This window comes from Loxodonta africana, chromosome 5, assembly GCF_030014295.1.
Source record: "Loxodonta africana isolate mLoxAfr1 chromosome 5, mLoxAfr1.hap2, whole genome shotgun sequence".
In the NCBI taxonomy this organism is placed as follows: Eukaryota; Metazoa; Chordata; class Mammalia; order Proboscidea; family Elephantidae; genus Loxodonta; species Loxodonta africana.
The window spans coordinates 119,877,365-119,899,405 of record NC_087346.1 but is presented as its reverse complement, the minus strand read 5'-3'; the positions used below and the strand labels follow the sequence as shown (position 1 = coordinate 119,899,405).

Sequence of the window (22,041 nt, the reverse complement as noted above, 5' to 3'; positions counted from 1 at the left end):
TTAAGCAAGACTCAAATGGTAAGGGACAGTGAAGGAAACTTACTGTATTTTTAAGCAAAAAACGAACGCTGTCTTGGGCTTGGTTCTCTAGCAAAGCAAAACCTGTAAAGCATATAAATATCTATTTGTTGTTGTTAGGTGCCACGGGGTTGGGTAGACTCATAACCACCCTATAGGACAGAGTCGAAGTGCCCCATTGCTGGAGCACTTTGCAAGGATCCGCTGATGGATTTGAACTGCTGACCTTTTGATTAGCAGGCAACTTCTTAACCACTGCAAGCAACCAGGGCTCTGGGAATGGTGGCGCAGATGTGGAGGCGGGGGCTGCACTCCAGGAATTGCAAGTGCTGGCCCAGAGGCAGCAGGATGATCGGGAGTGCTTATAGTTGTCTCAGGAGGACTGAGGCCACCCCAGCCAGCAGTGGGCAAGGCCATAGACTGTGGACAGGACTTTATTTTCACAACAGTGAAATACCAAAAGCTGGGCCACTCCCTCCGCCGTTGGCCCTGAGCGGGAGCACACCTCAGAGCACGCCCATTGCGGCCCCCGTGCCAGGGGACGGAAGCTGCCCCCTCCTGACTGCACAATGTGCAAGGCCCCAAAGCAGGAACCAGCCCCATTCCAGGGGAGCCTGGGCCTGGCTGGAGCCCACGTGATCCACGGCACCCTCTGTGCCTCCTGTCTTTGGTTTGTCACTGCTGGGGCGTAGGGACCTCAGACCTGCTCCCCAGGGACCTGACGTGCAGGCTGACTGTTCAACTCTACAGCACCCCCAAAAGTTACATGTTTCCTCACTGTTAAAATGTTTGGTTTTTCACATCCAAATCCAAAATCCAAAATAAGCTGAAGCAGGAGGGGCCGTTGCAACAGAATTTCTTGCTGGGAGGGTCTGGGCATCCGGGCTCAGCACGGGGCCTGGGGTGTGGAGGGGCGTGGGGGGGAGGGGTTGGCGGCCCCAGGGAGCAGGGTAGCAGTCCCATTCTCCTGCTGGGGCGACGCTCGGCCATAGGGGCAGGTGGCGGTTTCCAGAGACAGGGAGTATTCTCCAGCCGCGAGTTCCGCTCAGGGGCCGCACTGGCGGCAGTTGGACCGGCAGAGCCAAGGGAAGCTGGCCATGTAGAATACTCGGCCCAGGCGCCTGGCCACCAGCAGAAACAGGTCTGGGAAGGCAGGCAGCCTTGGGTCTACCCCTCCTTTCTGGGCCTACCCCAACCCTATGGGCCACCTATCAAGGCTACTCCTCCTGCATGGTGACTCTCGCAACCCCTGGAGCCCACCTGGGCCTCGATCTTGGGCATAGGGTCCAGCTTCAGCCCCATGGTGGTCAGCCCGTGCTCCTCCATCAGGGGCAGGGTCTCCCCATCAATCCCCTGTTCTCTGAAGACCTATGGTGGGGAGGACAGTTCAGGACTTGAGTGCAGGGAACAGTGCCTGCCTACCCCACCCCAGATCCTTCTGGAATTCTTCCATCCCAGCCGGAGGCTGTGGCCCAAGGGTTTCTGGAGGTGGGGAGAGCTATATGTGCAACTCGCAGAAAATATCTATATAGAGAGATTTATATCAAGGAAATGGCTCACGCGATTGTAGAGTTTGGAACATCCCAAGTCTGTGGGTCAGGCTGGAGGCATTTCCTGATTCACCTAGCCACAGGATCTGAGGAACCCAACATAGGCAGGTCAGATAGCAGGTCTTTTGCTCACAGGCTGTGACGACATTGGTAGGCAAGATGGCAGGTAAACTACTAGCTGAAGTCCCAAGAAACGGAGGTCAGTGGAACAGGAGCCAGCTGCAGGATCCAGGGAGAACAAAAGCCTCGATGAGCCTTGCGAGAGAGCTCATCTATATAGGATGTAGGCCACACCCCCGAGGAAACTGCCTTTCACTGATTAATTACTCACAGCAGATCCCACCATGGAGGTGATCACATTATATCAAATCACACCATCATACCACTACCAAACTACGTTATAACTGCCAAACTACTGAGAGTCATGGCCCAGCCAAGTGGACACACAACCTTAATGAACACACACCCCTTCTACGTTTGTTTGTTTGCCAACCAGGCCCAATCTTTGAGAGGTATTTTCATAAGTTTACTATGCTAACACTTTTTTAACAGCAACATGTAGATCTCAGTGGGTAAGCCTCTGTAACCAGCAGGGTCTTAGGCCTTGATGGAGTGATAGTCACAATGTTTAACAACCAGCAAGGGCACTAGCTGACCAGAAATGACACCAGATATAAATCGTTGGTGAGACCATATCCAGGCCTGCATTATATGGTTGCGCAGGCAGTGCACTGCCCAACTATAGGTAGCAGTCCTGGCCATATCAGAGCACAGGAGCTGAATATCAGCTCTAGGCTAGCATGACCTGTCCCCACTTCTGATGTGACTTGAGCCTTACAGGTAGGGCTTAGGGTGTTTTGAGGGTATCCCTAGAATTATGTCTTTCATGATCATTAGTTCTTCTGAGATCGGTGCCACATTCCACAGAGTGGGTTTGATCTGCTGGTTCCTATTTCTCCTGCTGACATCTCATATTAGTCACTTAATTTTGGACTCATAAAAATGGTGTGGTGGGGTTGGTGTCTGACCTCTAACTTCATAAGGGGGAAGGATAATCAAGATCGACAGCCTAAGGCTGATTCCTGTGAGGGGGAGGTCAGACATACCTCCTCTCTCCAAACTTTTTACCAATTCTGACACTAACCGTCCCTCCCAAAGCACTTTCTACTTCTCTGCTGGGTCTGATAATTTGTTGCAATGGCCACACAGAACTCACAGACAATACTCATGACTGTGGGGTTTATTAGGGATGTAACAGGTTACAATTCAGGTTCAGGATGCTCAGGTTACAGTTCTTTGATTAGGACAGCCTCTTCTCAGCTGTGCCGGAAGGCATGCCTCTCTCTGTCCCTCCACCTCTGCTGTACTTGGGCAAGTGTTACAAAGCTCTTTTAGCTTTGCGGACAAGTGCCTGGAGGCACTCCATGCCTCCAGTAAGCCTCTGCCTGAAGGTGCTCAGCTCTCTCATTCTGTGGGTGGTGAGCCTAGCTCTGCAGCCAAATGCCCGGAGGCACCTCACCAGATAGCCTCCTGCCCAAAGGTGCTCAGCTCTCTCGCTTCGTGGGTCAGCACACCCACTGTAACTGCCTTGATCCATGGGCCAGGAAGCCACCGCACCAGCTCCTGCCAGTCTTCCTGGTTCGACTGCCTGTGTTGCTGCCGTTTCTCTGTTGCTGCTTCTCACCATTTCTTGCTGTCTCTGGTGTTACAGCTCTCTCTCTGTCTCCTGGCTCTAGGAGGTCTCAGCACAGGGATCTGGGTCCAATGGACACGGTCCACTCCTATCTCTTCTCTTTTGGCAGTAGTAGGTCCTCCTCTGCGCTGGAATTGACTGGTTGCTGTTTTAAGTCTAGCAGGATGGCAGAATTAACCAGTCCCCTTATTAGGGGTCATATACCTTATTTGCATGGTCCAACCCCCATAACAGTGCCATGTACCTTGCTTCCATTATTAGCAAGCTACCCAATCCCCTTGGTGGGCCACAAAGATAGCCATTTACATAGCCACACCCAGTCATTTGGTGAGAGTTACAAGGACTATGACCAGAGGGGCCATTATAAGTAATTGACTGCAGCACAGGACTCATAGCTGTTAATGAAGCACAAGAAGCAGTTCCTGCTGCGAAAAGAAAAATAAAAATTCTAGGCCTGACTCTGAGTCAGTGTAGTTGAAAAGAGATGTTAATTGAAAACAGTTTAACTCACAAAAGTCACAAACATAAATTTCTTTCCAACGTGTTTGGTACCTTAATCATTCTAACACTTATCCTGAGTTCTTAAAATGAGATAATATGCAAATCAGTGACCTGGCTTGCAACTTTTTATTGCTTTGTGTGATGGAGGGAGGGAGGGGAGAGAGAGGTAGACCTAGAATTTTGACATAATAAGGCGTCCAGTTCTGCCCTTCCTAATTACCTGAGTACTCACCCCAAACTTGCCTGATGTTAATGAGCACCAGACTTGTCTGAGAAAATGCCAGCTTTTAATTTAACATGGCTCGTTTCCTAAGGAAGGAGTTCTTCTGATGCAGTGGTTAAGTGCCTGGCTGTTATCTGAAAGGTCAGAAGTTCAAACCCACCAGCAGCTCTGCAGGAGAAAAGACTTGGCGATTTGTTGCCCTAAAGAGTACATACAGCCTAGGAAACCCTGTGGGGCAGTTCTACTCTGTCCTATAGGGTCATTATGAGTCGGAATTGACTTGACCACACACAACAACAAGTTTCTTCAATTAAAGCCTAAATTTAGGCAAAGGTCTAAAAAAAAAAGCCACAGTTTTTAACCTACTGATTGCTAAATCTTTTAAGCTTTCTGCAATCTTGCATCTCAGCTGAATTTTCTTAGTTTATTGTGGATGGGTGATCCACAAAATTAATGTGCTCCTTTTCATAAACAGTCTGGTTTTAAACCATTCATGAGTTCCCTAACTGGTTTTCATGAAGGGAGGGAAGGAAATGCTTTGAGGTCTGGTGATCCCTGTGTTCTGTCCAGGCATCCCCTGCGACCACCTGGGTTTCTCTAGAAGCTTGCTCTCTTGGGTTTGGCTACAGGCCCATTGCTCTGAGTGTGGGCTTTATGGCAAAGTTCATAACCAGGTTTGCTGCTGCTACCTGCTGTTTCTTGAGGTGGGGCAGTGGGTGTGGCTGCACATGAGAATAATTTCATCCTTATGAACCAGATTGTTCAGACTTGTGTTAGCAGGGTGGATCCCAGCGTGCTCTTACCCAAGCCCAAGTTAAGAGCCTGGAGTCACACTCTTTATCTTCTGGCTCCTGACCTGGGGTCAGTGCGCCAGTAAACCGGCTGTTTCAGACCTGTCTCATGATGTGTCTGGACTCTGGACTGTGGGACGAGGTTCTGAAAACCAGATGAGGGCCATAATCCGGCAGTGAGTGAGGCCCAATTTTCTTTCTTGGAAAAATCTCTCAGGGTTGTAGTATTCACTCCCCAGAGAGTTAAAAAGACTTGCCTGAGACAAATGACCTTCTAAATGCTCACTTTAGCTTCCATAGGCCAATATTCCTAATCTTGAATTCCCATGACCCTCCAAGCCAGCTTTCTAAGTTCTGTCTAGAGCCAGATGCTACCGTTTCTCCCCACAGTGCTGTGCCCTGAATGTGTGGCTGAGGCTACTGCTGGGGCCCAAGGGTCATGCGAGGCCCACTTGCAGGTCTGCACAATCCCTGTCCCTTGTCCAGTTCCCTGCTCTTGGCTTTCAGGGAAATGTTTACCTCGTCTGGGACACTGGTGAAAGAGTTATAGTAACAACTGAGAAAATTCCCGGTAACCGAGGTCTCTATAGAGACTCAAATTCAGTTTCCAACAGAGTTATAAGAACAATAAACAAAGGTCCTGTATGTCTCTGCCACACACCAGCCTGAGGTGGATTTCCCAAGTGTCAACTCTCAAAGGAAGTTTTCTCCCAGAGGTATTTGATTTGGGAGCGAGCTATAAGCCTTACCTACGCATGAAACATGAAACTCCTGAAACCAGTTCAGTTCAATGCGTATTAACCGGCTCCATCTTTTTATAAGAACAGCCTTGCCATCAGGCAGATCTTAGCTCCCCCATTTTCTAGCTGTGTGACCTTGGAGGAAATGTTTAACCTTTCTGAGTCTCAAGTTCCTCATTTGTAAAATGGGGATAATAATACCCACCTTGTAAGGTTGGGTTACTGGAAGGATTAAATAAGATAATATGTCAAGTGCGGGTGAAAAATCATTTCAATACTTGAAAAAGCATTTGCTATTATTTAACATGGGCCATCTGTGGACTAGGCACTGGGACACAAAGATGAAAAGACACAACACAGCTTATGATCCAATAGGCATATGTGACCCGCACACAGATCATTTCAGTGGGGTGTGGTGAGCAGAATGCTGGAGACACACAGATGGCGCTAGAGGAGCTCAGCTGAGTCCAGCCTGGAACCTGGTACTACTTGAACTTCTTCCTTCGGTTTTGTAATTGCCTGATAGTGGTGTGTTTTCTGGCCACAGTTGAAGTCACGGGTGTAACTAGGTGGAGCAGGTGAGACCAGAGGCCAGGTGCAGCCTGGAGAAGAGGTGTGGGGGCAGGATAGGGTGTGGTGTGCAGGGCTCTGCCCTACCCTGAGCAACCTATGGGATGCTACTTCCTAAAGAGGCAAGACCTCATTGTCAACATCAGCACTGAAGTTCCAGGCAGGCCACTGGACTACTCAATCCCTCTTTATCCAGCCTGAAGTATCAGTCTAGAATGTAGAGAATACCTGGAATTGCACCAGTTGCAGAGAAAAATTTCTTTTTCTTCTTGCCTGATATATGCGGGCAGCTTGGCGTGCTCCTTCTTGCTTGTAGTCATGGAAGCCACCATGCTGTCACATTCACTTTTCATTGACATCTTTTACCTTTAGTTGTTTTTTGTAGGGATAAAAGTTGTCAGTAACTTTTAAATTCTCAGAAAAACCCAAACTCTGGTTTAGGGAAGGGTGTAGCCAGAATGGATGTGTTGGATTGAATTCAGCATTTTGTCATTCTTGGGTTTGGCAATAAACTCACCAGCCTGGGATTGGAGACTGTTGGCCATGTTGGCCCTTTTTGGTCTTCACATTGTATCGCTCCATATATCCCTCCATGTTTTATTCTATTGAGCCTCTGCACCTTTGTTCTTTCTGTTTGGAACACTCTTTTCTTGACTTCCTCTGAGTGGATACAATCTTTCTCTTTTCTGAACCCACCCTTAACAAATTTTTCACACCTCTCTCAAAGTACTTTACATATATTTCTTTCAGTACAGTTACATGAGCATTCGTGCTTTCTATGAGATGGCCAACTAGTTAACTGATGGTAGGAACCATGCGTGCTCCCCTTTGTATCCTCACTGCCTCACATAGAATATGCTCCATAAATACTTGTGTTGAACTAAAGGAAATTAAAAGAACATGATTAAACACCCACAGTGCACCAAATGATGACTGGAAAGGAATTTAAAGCCACAGTTCCAGTTTTCATAAGTCTTCCTGGCTTGTCTTGGTCTTAGATTATAAAGATTAAACTCATTTAGAGCCTTCAGAGTGTTTAAACCAGTGCTTTCCCTTGATGTGGCTAATGTTAACTTTAGAAATTGATAATGAAGAATAGAAAATAAGGTGTCTGTGGGTAGCAGTGATTAACAATATTCTCTGTAGAATGGTTGGTGTTGGGCATCTGGGGCTTCTTCAGATACTTTATATGACATGTAGATCAGTAAATTTTGTTCAGACAGCTTTACCCATCCAACCAGTTGTCCTGCAAATACCTTAGATAGATCAGTGAAATTCATCACCTACAGGAAAAATAATTTAATTAAACAACAACAGCAACAAAAGTTGCCTTCGAGTCGATTCCAGTTCATGATGACCCCATGTGTGTCAGAGTAGACCAGTGCTCTGTAAGATTTTCATTGGGTGATTTTTTGGAACTAGATCACCAGGCCTTTCTTCCAACACATCTCTTGGCGGGTTCCAACTGCCAACCTTCCAGTTAGTAGTCGAGCACTTAACCATTTGTGCCATCCAGGGACCCAATTCAATTCAAAGAGCATAAAAAACATCACAGAGTAGGTTTGGAAAATAGCTCTGTATGGGACTGATTAGTCAGTTTTGGTTGTGATAATGCTGTGTTACAACCAACCTCAAAGTCCCAAAGACTTTCAATAACATGGATTGTTTGTTCATGTCGCTTATCAGTGGCTGTAAGCTGGGTGTTGTGGCTCAGAGCTGCCCACGGATGTCTTCTTATTCTAGGGCCCAGGCTGAAGGAGCACCTCCATTGGTCACCAATGTTCTCATGTTAGAGGGTGCGAGTTCAAGAAAGCTGGCAGATATTTGCAACGCCTCTTCGAGGCTTCACTTGAAACTGGCTTGTTGTCACTTCTACCCACATTCTGTTGGCCAAATTATTTTACATAGCCAAGCCCCAAATCTATGGACAAGATCTATGGGGAGAGACGGGGGTAGTGAATAGTTGCTAAATTATACTACAGCCTAGCACAGGGGCACTGAGCATATTTGATTTCTTCTACTGTTACTGCAGGATGGACTCCCTGAAGAAAGAGTCCAGCACCTTGTTCTTGGCCTGGAACATTGTTGACAATCTGCATATGGTTGTTTAAAAAATGATTGGACTAGCATGACTCAGTGTGACTGGTGCATGGTCTTTAATTGCATCTGCTTTTCATGGAGAAATTCCTTCGTTTTAGAAACGCAGACCATGTAGGGGTTGCATATTACTGGAAGCTGTAATCCTAGTCAAAGGAGAGTGTGTGCTGCCTGTATGCGTGGCTGTAAGAAGGGCAGTCTCTGGAGCCAGAGTTATCCTCAGGAAGACGTGTGGGTGAGCAGATGTAAAGAGGTGGTTTGGGTGGCTTCCCACCCAAAGCCACACCCAGCACAGGACCAGCAGTGGATGGAGAGTAAATAGGAGGTTTCACCTGGTGAGTCTTCCCCCACCCAGTAAAGGCGGATGGGTGTGTCCTGCTGAGGGAAGCTTATTATATAAAAGTTGACACTTACCAAATGGGCAGCTGGGGAGGGAATATTTCAATTGCAGAAGTCTGCTCCTTTCAGTGGGAATTAGAGTAGGAGTCCTTTAACACCGTAGTCGTGAAGACAGAAAAGTTGGGGTATGGAATCAAGCTGACCTGCATTGAGGTCCCAGCTCTACCACTGCTGGGTGACGTAGAACAAGTCACTACCCGTCTCTCAGTCTCAGTTTCCTCAACTACAAAGTGGGCAGAATGATAGCAATTACTTCAAGGGCCCCTCTAAGGATTAAATTTGGTGTTGTCCATGAAGCTTTTCGTACTGTGCCCGGTATGTAGATAACATAGTAATTCGAAACTTCTGCTACTACTGTTTGTATTAACATTTTAAGCACATGGGCAGAATTTCAAATTTTATAAATTTTAGTTACATAAACAGCCCAGGAAAATATCTATTGTTCAAAACAAGGAGCTCCTGTAGCTCTTTGTAGGAAATTTGAGAGGAAAAAACATAGAGAAGGAAAAGGAGATAAGGCAAAAAAATAAGGAAGAATTTTTTAGCATTCTGAGGAAGAGAAATTAATAAGGAATGGACTGGAAAAAGACCTCTTAGGGTTTGGCAGTGAGTGGGGAGAAGGAGGAGGGTCCAGAGCTCATGTTGGGAGTTGGGCTTCAAGGACCAGAACCAAGAGTGGATCCTCCTCAAGGCAGCATGGGATACAGAAAGTCAGAGGAGGAGCTAAGTCAGGCTCATCAGGATTAAACAAGACTCACAAGACCTGGCCTGTACATCAGTGTTCACTGCAACACTATTCACAATAGCCAAAATGTGGAAACAACCCAAGTGTCCATCAGCAGATGAACAGATAAACGAAATGCGGGATATGCATACGATGCAATATTTCTCAGCCATAAAGAGGAACGAAGTCCTGATGCATGCTACAACATGGATGAACTTTGAAAACATTATGCCGAGTGAAGTCAGTCAGTCACAAAAGGACAGATACTATATGATCCCACTTATATGCAATAGGCAATCGTACAGAGACCAAAGCTTAATAGTGGTTAGCAGGGATAGGAGGGAGGAGCAAAGGAGGAGTCACTGCTTAGGGGGCGCTGTGTTTCTGCTAATAGTGGTGGAATAATTTGGAAAGGGATAGTGGTAATGGTTGCATGACATGATGAACATAATCAATGTCAATAAATTGTACCTGTAAAAATTGGTGAATTGGCAAATGTTTTGTTATCTATGTTTTTACCACACAAATGCAACACACACAAAAAGAATCAAAAACCTTAAAGATCAAGAAGAAACACCAATTTCACAGGTGCAGAGGTGGTGGCCATGAAATTAGCAGGGTTCAAGGTTTAACCTGTAGCAGAAATGGGCTGGGAGTGAGACCATGTGAGGAAAAAGAAAGGGGACCCAGAGTGATCACTGTGAACTTCTTGGAACAAGTATACCTTGCCTAACAGGCTGGGGTGGGTCATATGTGAGAATGTTACCAACTAGGGAAGAACAAGGAGTCCTGGTGGTGCAATGGTTTAATTGCTCAGCTACTAACTGAAAAGTTGGCAGTTCAAACCCACCAGCTGCTCCGCAGGCGGAAGGACTGGTAACCTGCTCCCATAAAGCTTTCAGTCTAGGGAACCCTGTGGGGCAGCTCTACTCTGTCCTATAGGGTTGCTATGAGTTGGAATCTACTCAAGGGCACACAACAACAGGAAGAACAGAGGCAGGGCAGACCAGTGGGAAAGTAATAGCACTGGTTCCAGATATGGCAAGACTGATGTCCCTATGGGTGCTCCAGACTGATCCTTCGATATACAAAGATGATGAGGCTGTCCTCCCTTCCAAGATGTTCTTACATTAGGTTGCATTTCCATCTTATGTTCTTGTCCTTCCAGAGCTGAAGTTCTTTTAGGATGTCATGAAATGTTAAATCCACACCCAGAAGGAAGAGGTCCTAGCTTCAGTCATTTGGAAAATATGTAACAAAAGGCACCTCAGTTTGCAAGAAGCACTTTCTGAACAGCCAGGGTTACTAATTTCACAGCTCCAGTTTATCGTCACAGCACCGAGTGCCTGCTCTGCTCGCAGATGTGTGGTTGGTATCTAGCTTGGTGTCTGGCGCATATCAGAGGCACAATAAATAGTCATCGAATGAATAAATGGAAAATGCTGGAATGTATGAGATAGCTCTTGTTAAGAAAATTTCAAAAGTCCTTTATATTAAAAGCAAAAGAGATCAAAAGAGTTAAACATTTATGGATCTGAGAGAAGAACTGGAACTTTTGCTTTTTGGAGGGATTTGATGTAACTGCAACTCCTGGGTGGTGCAAACAGTTAACACAGTCGGTTGCTAACTGAAAGTTCGGAGGTTTGAGTCCACCCAGAGGCACCTTGGAAGAAAGGCCAGGCAATCTAGTTCTGAAAAAATCAGTTGTTGAAAACCCTATGGAGCACAGTTCTACTCTGACACACATGAAGTTGCCATCGAGTTGGAATCAACTCGATGGCAACTGGTTTTGATATTAATTGCAGTTTTGCCTGAAAGCAGAGGTGGTGGACACAGGCCATGTCTGGTCCCGTGGTAGCATTATCCCAGACCTGACCGTATTATGGGGTCCTGGTGGTGCAGTGGTTGAGCGCTTGGCTGCTAACCAAAAGGTTGGCAGTTCAAATTCACCAGCTGCTCCTTAGAAACACTATGGGGCAGTTCTACTCACCATTTACAAGGGATGGGCAAAGTGTAGGGAAACTACAAGGTATGAGGTGGAAGCTTGTGGGCTAACAACAGGGCTGTACTGCCCCTAGATCTGAAAGGGCAAGGAGAAGGTGTGGGTGGGGACCCTGAGAGAGAGCCGTGGGGAGAAGGCTCCTCGACAGGGCAGTGGCCTTTGGTGGAGAGCCTCAGCTATCTTGCAACAACCCTCAGGAAAAAAGCTGGTGGAATGGATACACTAACGTCATGCTTCTCTCTTCCTCCCATATCCTACAGTGTTCCTTATTGGCTGAACTCAACTGGAACGCAAAGGGCTGTGGAGATAGCCCCTAGGGGTCAGCCTTCTGGGGTGTAGAGCAAGCTGGTCAAGGGTGGAGCATGGGTATGGAAAGGTACATGGAACATATCCAGTGCAGGGGTCATTTAAGAGCCTGGGGAGAATAAAATGTGAAGTGGAGACTTCAAGTTCCTAGGTGTGGTCACCTCTTAAGGCACTGAAGGGGAGTCTGACTGTGGAGTCTAGTGTCTTAAGTCAAGGTATGGTCACGTGGGGTGTAAATCAGAAAACATTGAAGTGTCATGAAACGTGGCAATGAAACTGGCATAGGGTGGAGCACTGGGTGGGGCCAGGGAGGTCAGGCCTAGTTGTTGCCCATTTAATCTTTATTAATGATCTATAAGATATAAATGCCTTGATGAAATTGGCCAAGGTGACCAAATCATAAGGTGTTACAAACTCTGGCAGAGAAAAACTAATGAAAGACTTGCTAATAGAAAGTGCCCCTGGACTTAAAAGATAGAATCTCGCCTAATGAGATCTAGCCATCTGGAGGCAGCAGCATGACTCAAAGCACACACATCCACTAGGAGGCAGAAAACAGGAAGGGCAAGTCATGAGCCACCAAGACTAAGTTGGAGTGAAACGTGCCGCAGGAAATGCTAACCGACTGGGGACTTTTGGTAGAAGGAAAAATCTGTGTTGTGTGATTCATTTACAGCTTACACATATTTGTAGCTTGCTCATCCTGAGTAAAGTAAAAAATAATAATAATTTAATTAACCGGTAACTCACACACAGCTAAGTCCAAGAAGAGAAGTATGTGCTAATGAAGGTCTCTCACAAAACCTAAGTTAAAAGATCATATCTCTTGGAATATGGATAAAAGTGTTCTCAAATTTTTTACATACCCTTTAACCTAGAGTTCTACTTCCAGGAATTTATCCTAAAGAAATAACCAGGGCAATTCTTACAGCTGCAGGTGCAAGGATGCTCATTGTAGAATTTGTTACTATTGTTGTGTGCCGTCGAGTCGATTCTGACTAATAGTGACCGTATAGGACAGAATAGAGCTCCCCCATGGGGTTTCCAAGGAGTGGCTAGTGGATTGGAACTGCTGAGCTTTCGGTGAGCAGCCATAGCTCTTAACCACTACGCCACCAGGGCGCTACAGGACAGAGTAAAACTGCCCCACAGGGTTTCCTTGACTATAATCTTTACACGAGCAAATCTCCAGGTCTTTTCTCCTGCGGAGTGGCTGGTGGATTTGAACCACGGACCTTTCCATTAGCAGCTGAGTGCTTAACCATTGTGCTAACAGAGCTCCTTAGAATTTGTTATGGTGGTCCCAAATTGAAATAACCTATGTGCCCAATGGTAGGGGATTATTGAAAGAAAATTTGATAAATCTGAAAAAATTGGATGTTGTACAAGAATTTTAATGGCACTGGAATATGTTCAATATGTGATTTAGAGAAGAAAAAAAGCAAACCCTATAACACTACGATCCCATTTTTGTCTCTGCAGAACAATTAAAAGTGATTAACTCTGAAAAATGGTATTATAGGTAATTTCTTTTTGCTTACCCAAACAGCCTAATGTTTCCATAAAGGACATGCATTACTTGATGGTATGAAAGTGAACTACTTTTTTTCAAACCCACGGAGAGTATTTTCTTTCCTTTCCTGTAGCCTAGTAACTCTTTGGTGTTATACCCAAATCAGTGAAGTGGACCAGAAAGTGATGTGTATGGGCGCTTGGAAGGAATTGGACAAATGATTCAGGGAGTTCCCTGAGAGCACCTAGGAGGTCATATATTCTATGGTGACACTGGTGAGTGTGTCTGAAAACCAGTGGAAAGTCATGGCTTACTGAACCTCAAGGTGTAAGATAATTTGGCCTATGCACTATTTATTATTTGGCTTAAAAAAAAAAAATGATACCAAAGCCAGTTGGGTGGGGTTAGGTGGGGAAGAGATGGAATTGAAGCGTACTTAATAATAGGCTTTTAGAACTGAAAAAGATCATAGAAATCATTAGTCAGACATGCCAAAAGCTCACTCTAGTGTCAGCAAAGATAGCAAAAACTTGCCAATCATCTAAATTTCTAATACATTTTTAAAGTAGTTTTTAGTAAGCCCCAACAATGGAATACTGTGAGTCCCATAATATGAGGTTACACTGGAATGTTCCTTAGCCCCTGCAGGTTGCTCCTAAGAATGCTGCTCAGGTTTGCAGAACACAATTTGTAAACATCTGGGATCCTTTGAGCTCTAAAATTCTATGCATGGTTCTAGGATTCCTTGTTCTTCCAGAGAGCCTAATTTAAGAGAGATTATAGGATAGGGGTAGAATTTGCAATCCAGAAAATAAGGAAGAACCCCCCCCCCCATCCCATTTAGAAACATTTATTCAGCACCTACTCTATGCCAGGCATGTGCTTGGCGGTACAGATAACAAGATGAAGAAGACATAATATTTTCCTTTGGGGAGTTCACATTCAAGTGGAGGAAAGAGACCCAGAGACAGACAATCATAGAGTGAGGCCAGTTCTATGATAAAGGCTCATTCAAAGGAAAAAAAGAACAGTGAGGGTAAGGTATGATTTAAGAAAAGGGACGTTTAAACTGGGCCTCTACAAAACTGCCTGGCTACCTCAGTCCGTAGGGCAGGAGACTCGTGACTTCATGGGTTCAAGCCCCACATTGGACAAGTATTCTTTTGGAAACTCTAGTGGCATAGGGGTTAAGTGCTACAGCTGCTAACCAAGAGGTTGGCAGTTCAAATCTGCCAGGTGCTCTGTGGGGCAGCTCTACTCTGTCCTATAGGGTCACTATGAGTCAGAATCGACTCAATAGTAGTGGGTTTGGTTTTTTGGTTCTACATAACCCAGGCTTAGACAGGAAGCTAGAAGTCTGAATTCAGGATAGCTGCTTAGGGAGAGGCTCTCTCTCTGTCAGTTCTGGGGGAAAATCCTTGTCTCAGCTTCTCTAGCCAGCCATCCGTGGAGTTCCTGGGCTTAATAGATTGGTCTGCTTACATCGTCTTCAGTAGTGTTGGTCTTCCTTCCCAGTCTGCTTTCCTCTGTGCTTAATTTGCTCTTTTTTTTTATCTCAAAAGTGATTGGTTTAAGACATACTGTAATGCTGGTATGACCTCATTAGCATAACAGAGAAAATACTATTTCCAAATGAGATTACATACACAGATATAAACCCCCCCCCAAAAACCCCCAAAACAAACTCATTGACATCGGGTTCATTCCAACTCATAGCAACCTTATAAGACAGAGTAGAACTGCCCCATACGGTTTCCAAGCAGCAGCGGGTAAATTCAAACTGCTGACCTTTTGGTTAGCAGCCGTAGCTCTTAACCACTACACCAGCAGTGTTTCCATTTGGGACAAGGCAACCCAAAAAAATGAAATGAGAACACTAGCTCTGCCACTGTAAAATTATTTTTTTTTAGGGTCTAACAGTTGGAGCCACTTACATTTGGGATTACCCATAAACCCATTGATATAGCATCCATTCTGACTCATAGTGACCCTACAGGGCAGGGTAGAACTGCCCCATAGGGTTTTCAAGGAGCACCTGGTGGATTCAAATTGCCGACTTCTTGGTTAGCAGCCGTAGCTCCTAACACTTGAGATTAGTTAGGCAATCTAAAAGGAGAAGGCTGCTTCTGCGTTTTGTAAAAATTTTGTGACTTTAGGTAAATTAATGAATCCTTCTCGGTCTCAGTTTCTTAATCTGTAAACTAAAACCAGTACCCGTTGCTATAGAGTCAGTTCTGATTCGTGATGATCCCACGTGTGTCAGAGTAGAACCGCACTGCGTGAGGGTTTCAGGGACTGATTTTTTGGAAGCAGATCACCAGGCCTTTCTTCCTAAGTGTCTTTGTGGATACTCAAACCGCCAACCTTTAGGTTAGCAGCTGAGTGAATTGTTTGCCCCACTACCTAACAAGATTTTCATGAGGACCAATGAGCTGATAAGGAGCCCTCATGGCACAATGGTTAAGAGCTGGACTGCTAACTGAAAGGTCGGTGGTTCAAACCTCGAGATCTGCCCCGGTTAATATTATAGCCCAGGAAACCCTATGGTGAAGTTCTACGCTGTCCTATGGGGTCGCTATGGGTCAGAATCGACTCTATGGTATACAACAACAACAACAATGAGCTGATGTCTGTAAAAGCACTTTAAAATACTAAACCTAAACAGTTTAGAGTTTTGCTAAATCTCCCCTTCCTAACCTATGGAAAGAGCCTTTGGTAAAATCATGGAGTGTTAGAGAGCTGAATTAATCCTGAAGTTACAGCCTAAGTGGGGCTTTTTACAGATGAGAAAATAGACTGAAAGCCTAAGTGACTTGCCTGTGACCACACTGCACTTTAGTGACAGCTGGGACCAGGCTTCCAATGAGTACTCCTTTCGCTATACCACGTTGAGGGACAGAAAAGGAGTACAGATCTGAGGGCAATCCCACAGATAGAAGTCCTATGGACGGCTCTCAATTCCTATGCACGTGTTCAGACGCTTCAAATATGAGGACTAAATTACAGACGCGGAGTAGCAGCGTTCAAATTCCATCCCCACCAGCTTGCCTTTCTTTTTTTGCAGTTGTATTACTATTGAAAAATACATACAGTCAGGTAACCAGCACCACAGTATAAAACATTTTTATCATTCCAGAACATTCCCTCATGCCCCTTCATAGTCAACTTCTCCTCCCCTACCTAGGTACCACTGATTTGTTTTTTGTCCTTGTATCATTTTGCCTTTTTTCAATTGTGCTATAAATGGAACACACTGTGTGTAGCCTTTTGAGTCTAGCTTTATTCATTTAGCATAACGCATTTGAGATTTATCCATGGTGTTGTATATATCAATAGTGATTTCTTTTTATTGCTGAGTAGTATCCCATCGTGTGGATGTATCAGAATTAGTTTAAGTATACACCAGTTAAGGCACTGATGTTTTTTTTTAAACTGGTTTTTTTTTTTTTTTAAGGGACATTTGGGCTGTTTCCTGTTTTTGACTACTAAAAATAGAGCTGCTATGAATATTCACATACATATGCTTTCTTTTCTCTGGCATAAACAAAATGAGTGGGATTGCTGGGTCAGATGGTAAATAACTTTATAAGAAATTGCCAAACTGTCTTCCAAAGCGCCTTACCATTTTGCATTCCTGCAACCATTCTATGAGAATTCCACTTGTCCTGCATTCTCATGAGCACTTGGAATTGCCAATTGTTACTATTTTTTCCATCCTAACAGGTGCAAAGTGATATCTCACTATGGTTTTAATTCCCATTTCCTCAATGCCTAATGATGTTGAACATTTTTTCATGTGGTCATTTGCCATTTGTATGTCTTTCTTGGTGAAGTGTCCATCCAAATCATATGTTCATTTCTTTTTAACTGGGTTTTTGTTTTCTTCTTATGGTGTTTTGAGAATTATTTATAAATTCTGGATACAAATTCTTTATTAGACATACACGTTGCACGTATTTTCTCCCAGCCTGTGACTTATCTTTTCATTTTTCTAGCAGTATTTTTTGAAGAACAGTAGTTTTCAATTTTGATAAAACCCAAATTTTCCTTTTATTTTATTTTTAATGGATTATGCTTTTGGTGATGTATCTAAGATATCTTTGCCTACGCTAAGGTCACAAAGATATTTTCTCCTGTATTTTCATAGCTTTAGGTTTTACATTTAGGTCTGTGATCATTTTGAGTTGGTTTTTTTATATCATGCAATATGTGAATTGAAGTGTCTTTTATTTTTGAATAAGGAAAAATTGCATTTGTTGAAAAGACTATCCTTTCCTAACTGAACTGTTTTTATACATTTGTCAAAATCAGTCATTCATATGTAAGTGTGGGGCTATTTCTGGACTCTATTTTGTTATATTGATCTATTTATCTACTTTGATGGCAATACCATGCTGTCTTAATTACTGTAGCTTTATAATAAGCCCTGAAATCAAGTAATGTTAGTCCTTCAATTTTGTTCTTTTAAACGTTGTTTTGGCTATTCCAGGTTCTTAGCACTTTAATATGAATTTTGGAATCAGCTTGTCAATTTGTACAAACAATCTTTCCAGAATGTTGATTAGAATATGTTGAATCTATAGACTAATTTTGGCAGAATTGACATCTTAACAATATTGAGTCTTTTGATCTATGAACATAGTATCTCTCCAGCTTGAATAGACCTTGCTCAACTTCTCTTAGCAATGTCTCATAGTTTTCAGAGTATAAGTAGTATAAAATTCTGTCAGATTTATCACTAAATTTTTCATATTTTGATGCTATCATAAATGATATTTTTAAAACTTTCAATTTTGCATTGTTCATTGCTGGTATATAGAAACGCAGCTGATTTCTGTTATCTTGAATCCTGTCATCTTGCTTAACTCACTTATTAGTTCTAATAGTTTCTTTTTTAAATAGATTCTCTCAGATTTCCTATATAGTTGACCACATCATTCATGATTGAAGACAGTTTTACTTCTTCAATCTGGATGTCTTTTTTTTTTTTTTTTTCCCTGCCTTATTTCATGGCTGGAACCTTTAGTAGAATGTTGAACAGAAATGATGAGAGTAGAGATCCTTCTGTTCTTCCTACTCTTCGGGACAAAACATTCCGTCTTTCACCATTAAGTGTGATATTAACTGCAAGTATTTTTTATAGATGCTTTCCATCAAGTTGAGGAGGTTTATAGCTTCTGAGAATGTTTGTCAGGAATGGATGTTGGAATTTATCAAATGCTTCTTATGCATCTATCTGAGGTTCTTTTTTCTTTTATGGTTTTTCTTTTTGTGTGTCTGTGTTAATATTGTGACCTTTGCATGTTAAACCAACCTTGCCTTCCTGGGATAAACCCCACTAAGTTATAATGTTTTTATATTGTCAGTTTTGATATGCTAAATGTTTATTTAATATATATATATATATATCTTCTGTAGTACTATCTACTGCTGGTAGGGGCTTTCTCTGTGATCCTGTGCTCTTCCTCTCTCAGCAGAAGACTTCTAATGGTCTGGGCCCAGGATAATTTCTCCTAGGAGTACAGGTATTTTTTGGTTTTTGTTTGTTTTACTTTCTCCCAACTGTAGTGGGTCTTCACCTATGCCCTGGGGGGCAACAGGGTTTACTGTACTTCCCCCAATGGCGTATGGCTTTTGTTCTTTGGGGAAATGGGTCTAGGGGGCATGTGCATTTCCTGCAGTGACAGTTGCTCCCCTTGTCCAGATTGGCACCACTAATAAAGGCTTTCTTTCTCCCATCTCCCACCCTGCCCGTTAATCTTTCTCATGAGCACCCATGTAGGTTTGTGGAGGGAAGTCTGTGAGTGCATGCAAATCTAATTGTGTAGGCAGAGTATAAATATATAGACACATATATTGCGGAGAGACATGCTACACGGCAAAAAGTGTGGATACGTGACTCAGTTATAGGGAGAGAGTAAAGAGCTGAGAACAATAATCCAAACTACACCAGTGCCTTCAAAAATAATTACACACACACACGTCTGTGTGCAGTCATGATTCTAATCACTTTACATACATGAACTCATTAGGTTTAATAATGCTTTTTTGGATGGCTTTAAGAATGGATGGAGACAAATTCCATTGGTTTTTGCTTAGATTTCTAGGGTTGCAAAGAAACCAAACATTACGTACATAACAACATTGCAAAATGCACTGAAATTAAAAAATTTCTATATATAAAAAAAACAAACTTATTATAGAAAGAGTCCAAGTATTTTGTATTGTTATCATAGGAGTTGTCAACTGAAAAGATTTCAGTTATTTTAAAAAATTTTAAAAATCTGTGTATGGCCTTGATGTTTATAACAATAAATATCAATTGGTAAACAGCCTTGGCGGTGCAGCAGTTAAGAGCTCCGCTGCTAACTAAAAGTTAGCAATTCAAATCCACCAGCTGCTCCTTGGAAACCCTATGGGGCAGTTTTGCTCTGTCCTACAGGGTTGCTATGAGTCCGGATTGACTGGACAGCAAAGGGTTTAGTTGTTCTTTTTTTTGGTATTGTGAGTCTTCCTGCCCACAGGGAACTTAAGATTTAGCCAGGAGACAAAAGGCACTTATTTTCCTGAGGACAGCCAACTATAGCCAAAGGCAGTAAATGCTAAGTGCCAAATGGCAGCCCTGAAGTCAATATGAGTTTAGAGGAGAGCTTGGATGTGCCTTCATCCTACAAAAATACTTGAAGTCATGCCATAAAGCGTCCATAAAGAGGACTCACCATAAAGCTTTGGACCCCTTCCCACAGCTACTTACTTGGCTTATGTCCAATCTGAAGGTTTCTTTGTTCTGGACATTCAGAAGAAATGTGAATTGTTCTATATCAAGTTACTGCCAAGTCTCTGTCCTAGAGAGACAGACAGCAAACCATGTGTTATGGATTGAATTATTTCCCCTCAAAATATGTGTTGGAATCCTAACCCTTATGCTTGTGGATATAATCCAATGTATTGTAATTATCTTACATCTAATATATTGTTGTTAGGTGCCGTTGAGTCATTTCCGACTCACAGTAACCCTACGTACAACAGAACAAAACACTGTTGGATCCTACACCATCTTCATGATCCTTGCTATGTCTGAGCCCATTTTTGAGGCCACCGTGTCAATCTATCTCGTCAAGGGCCTTCCTCTTTTTCACTGACCATCTACTTTACCAAGCATGATGTCTTTCTCCAGGGACTGGTCCCTCCAGATTACATGTCCAAAGTATGTGAGACAAAGTCTCACCATCCTCGATTCTAAGGAGCATTTTGGCTGTACTTCTTCCAAGACAGATTTGTTCGTTCTTCTGACAGTCCACGGCATATTCAATATTCTTTGCCAACACTGTAATTCAAAGGCATCAATTCTTTGGTCTTTTGTATTCCTTGTCCAGCTTTCACATGCATATGAGGCGATTGAAAATATCACGGCTTAGTCTTCGAAGTAATATCTTTGTTTTTTAACACTTTAAACAGGCTTTTTGCAGCAGATTTGACCAATGCAGTACGTCATTTGATTTCTTGATTGCTGCTTCCATGGGCATTGATTGTGGATCCAAGTAAAATGAAATCCGTGGCAACTTCGATATTTTCTCCGTTTATCATGATGTTGCTCATTGGTCCACTTGTGAGGATTTTTGTTTTCTTTATGTTGAAATGCAACCCATACTGAAGGCTGTAGTCTCTGATCTTCATCAGTAAGTGCTTCAGGTTCTCCTCACTTTCAGCAAGCAAGGTTGTGTCATCTGCATATTGCAGGTTGTTAATGAATCTTCCTCCAATCCTGATGTCGTGTTCTTCATATAGTCCAGCTTTTTGTATTATTTGTTCAGCATACAGATTGAATAATTATGGTGAAAGGATACAACCCTGATGCACATCTTTCTTGATTTTAAACCACTCAGGATTCCCTTGTTCTGTTTGAATGGCTGCCTCTTCATCTATATACAGGTTCTTCATGAGCACAGTTAAGTGTTCTGGAATTCCCATTCTTTGCAATGTTATCCATAATTTGTTATGATCCACACAGTCGAATGCCTTTGCATAGTCAATCAAACACAGGTAAACAACTTTCTGGTGTTCAGCCAAGATCCATCTGACATTGGCAATGATATCCCTCATTCCGCATCCTCTTCTAAATCTAAATTGAATTTCTTGAGGTTCCCTGTTGATATAGTGCAGTTTTGAATGATCTACAGTAAAAGTTTACTTGCATGTGATATCAGTGATATGGTTTGATAATTTCCGCATTCTGTTGGAACACCTTTCTTTGGAATGGGCACAAATATGGATCTCTCCTAGTTGGTTGGCCAGGTACCTGTCTTCCAAGTTTCTTGGCATAGATGAGTGAGTGCTTCCAGCCTTGCATCCGTTTGTTGAAACATCTCAAGTGGCATTCCTTTAATTCCTGGAGCCTTGTTTTTCACCAATGCCTTCAGTGCAGCTTGGACTTATTCCTTCAGTACAATCGGTTCTTTATCATATGCTACCTCCTGAAATGATTGAATATCAACCAATTATTTTTGGTGCAGTGACTCTGTGTATTCCTTTCATCTTCTTTTGATGCTTCCTGCATCGTTTAATATTTTCCCCATAGAATCCTTCAATATTGCAACTCCAGGCTTGAATTTTTTCTTCAGTTCTTTCAACTTGAGAAATGCCAAGCATGTTCTTCCCTTTTGGTTTTCTAACTATAGGTCTTTGCATATTTCATTATAATACTTTTCTTTGTCTTTTTTGAGCTACAATTTGAAATATTTTGCCCATAGAATCCTTTAAAATTGTAACTTGAGGCTTGGTTTTTTTCTTCAATTCTTTCAGCTTGAGAAATGCTGAGTGTGTTTGGTTTCTTAACTCCAGGTCTTTGCATATTTCATCATAATATTTTTCTTTGCCTTTTCAGCCTGACCTTTGAAATCATCTGTTCAGCATC

General features: G+C 43.1%; 1 long non-coding RNA gene across 21 annotated transcripts in view; it reads left to right on the top strand.

Annotated features, from left to right (window-relative positions):
• Positions 1 to 22,041, top strand: part of LOC111751050 (uncharacterized) — a 279,013-nt gene that overhangs the window by 64,653 nt on the left and 192,319 nt on the right. The window lies entirely within an intron of this gene.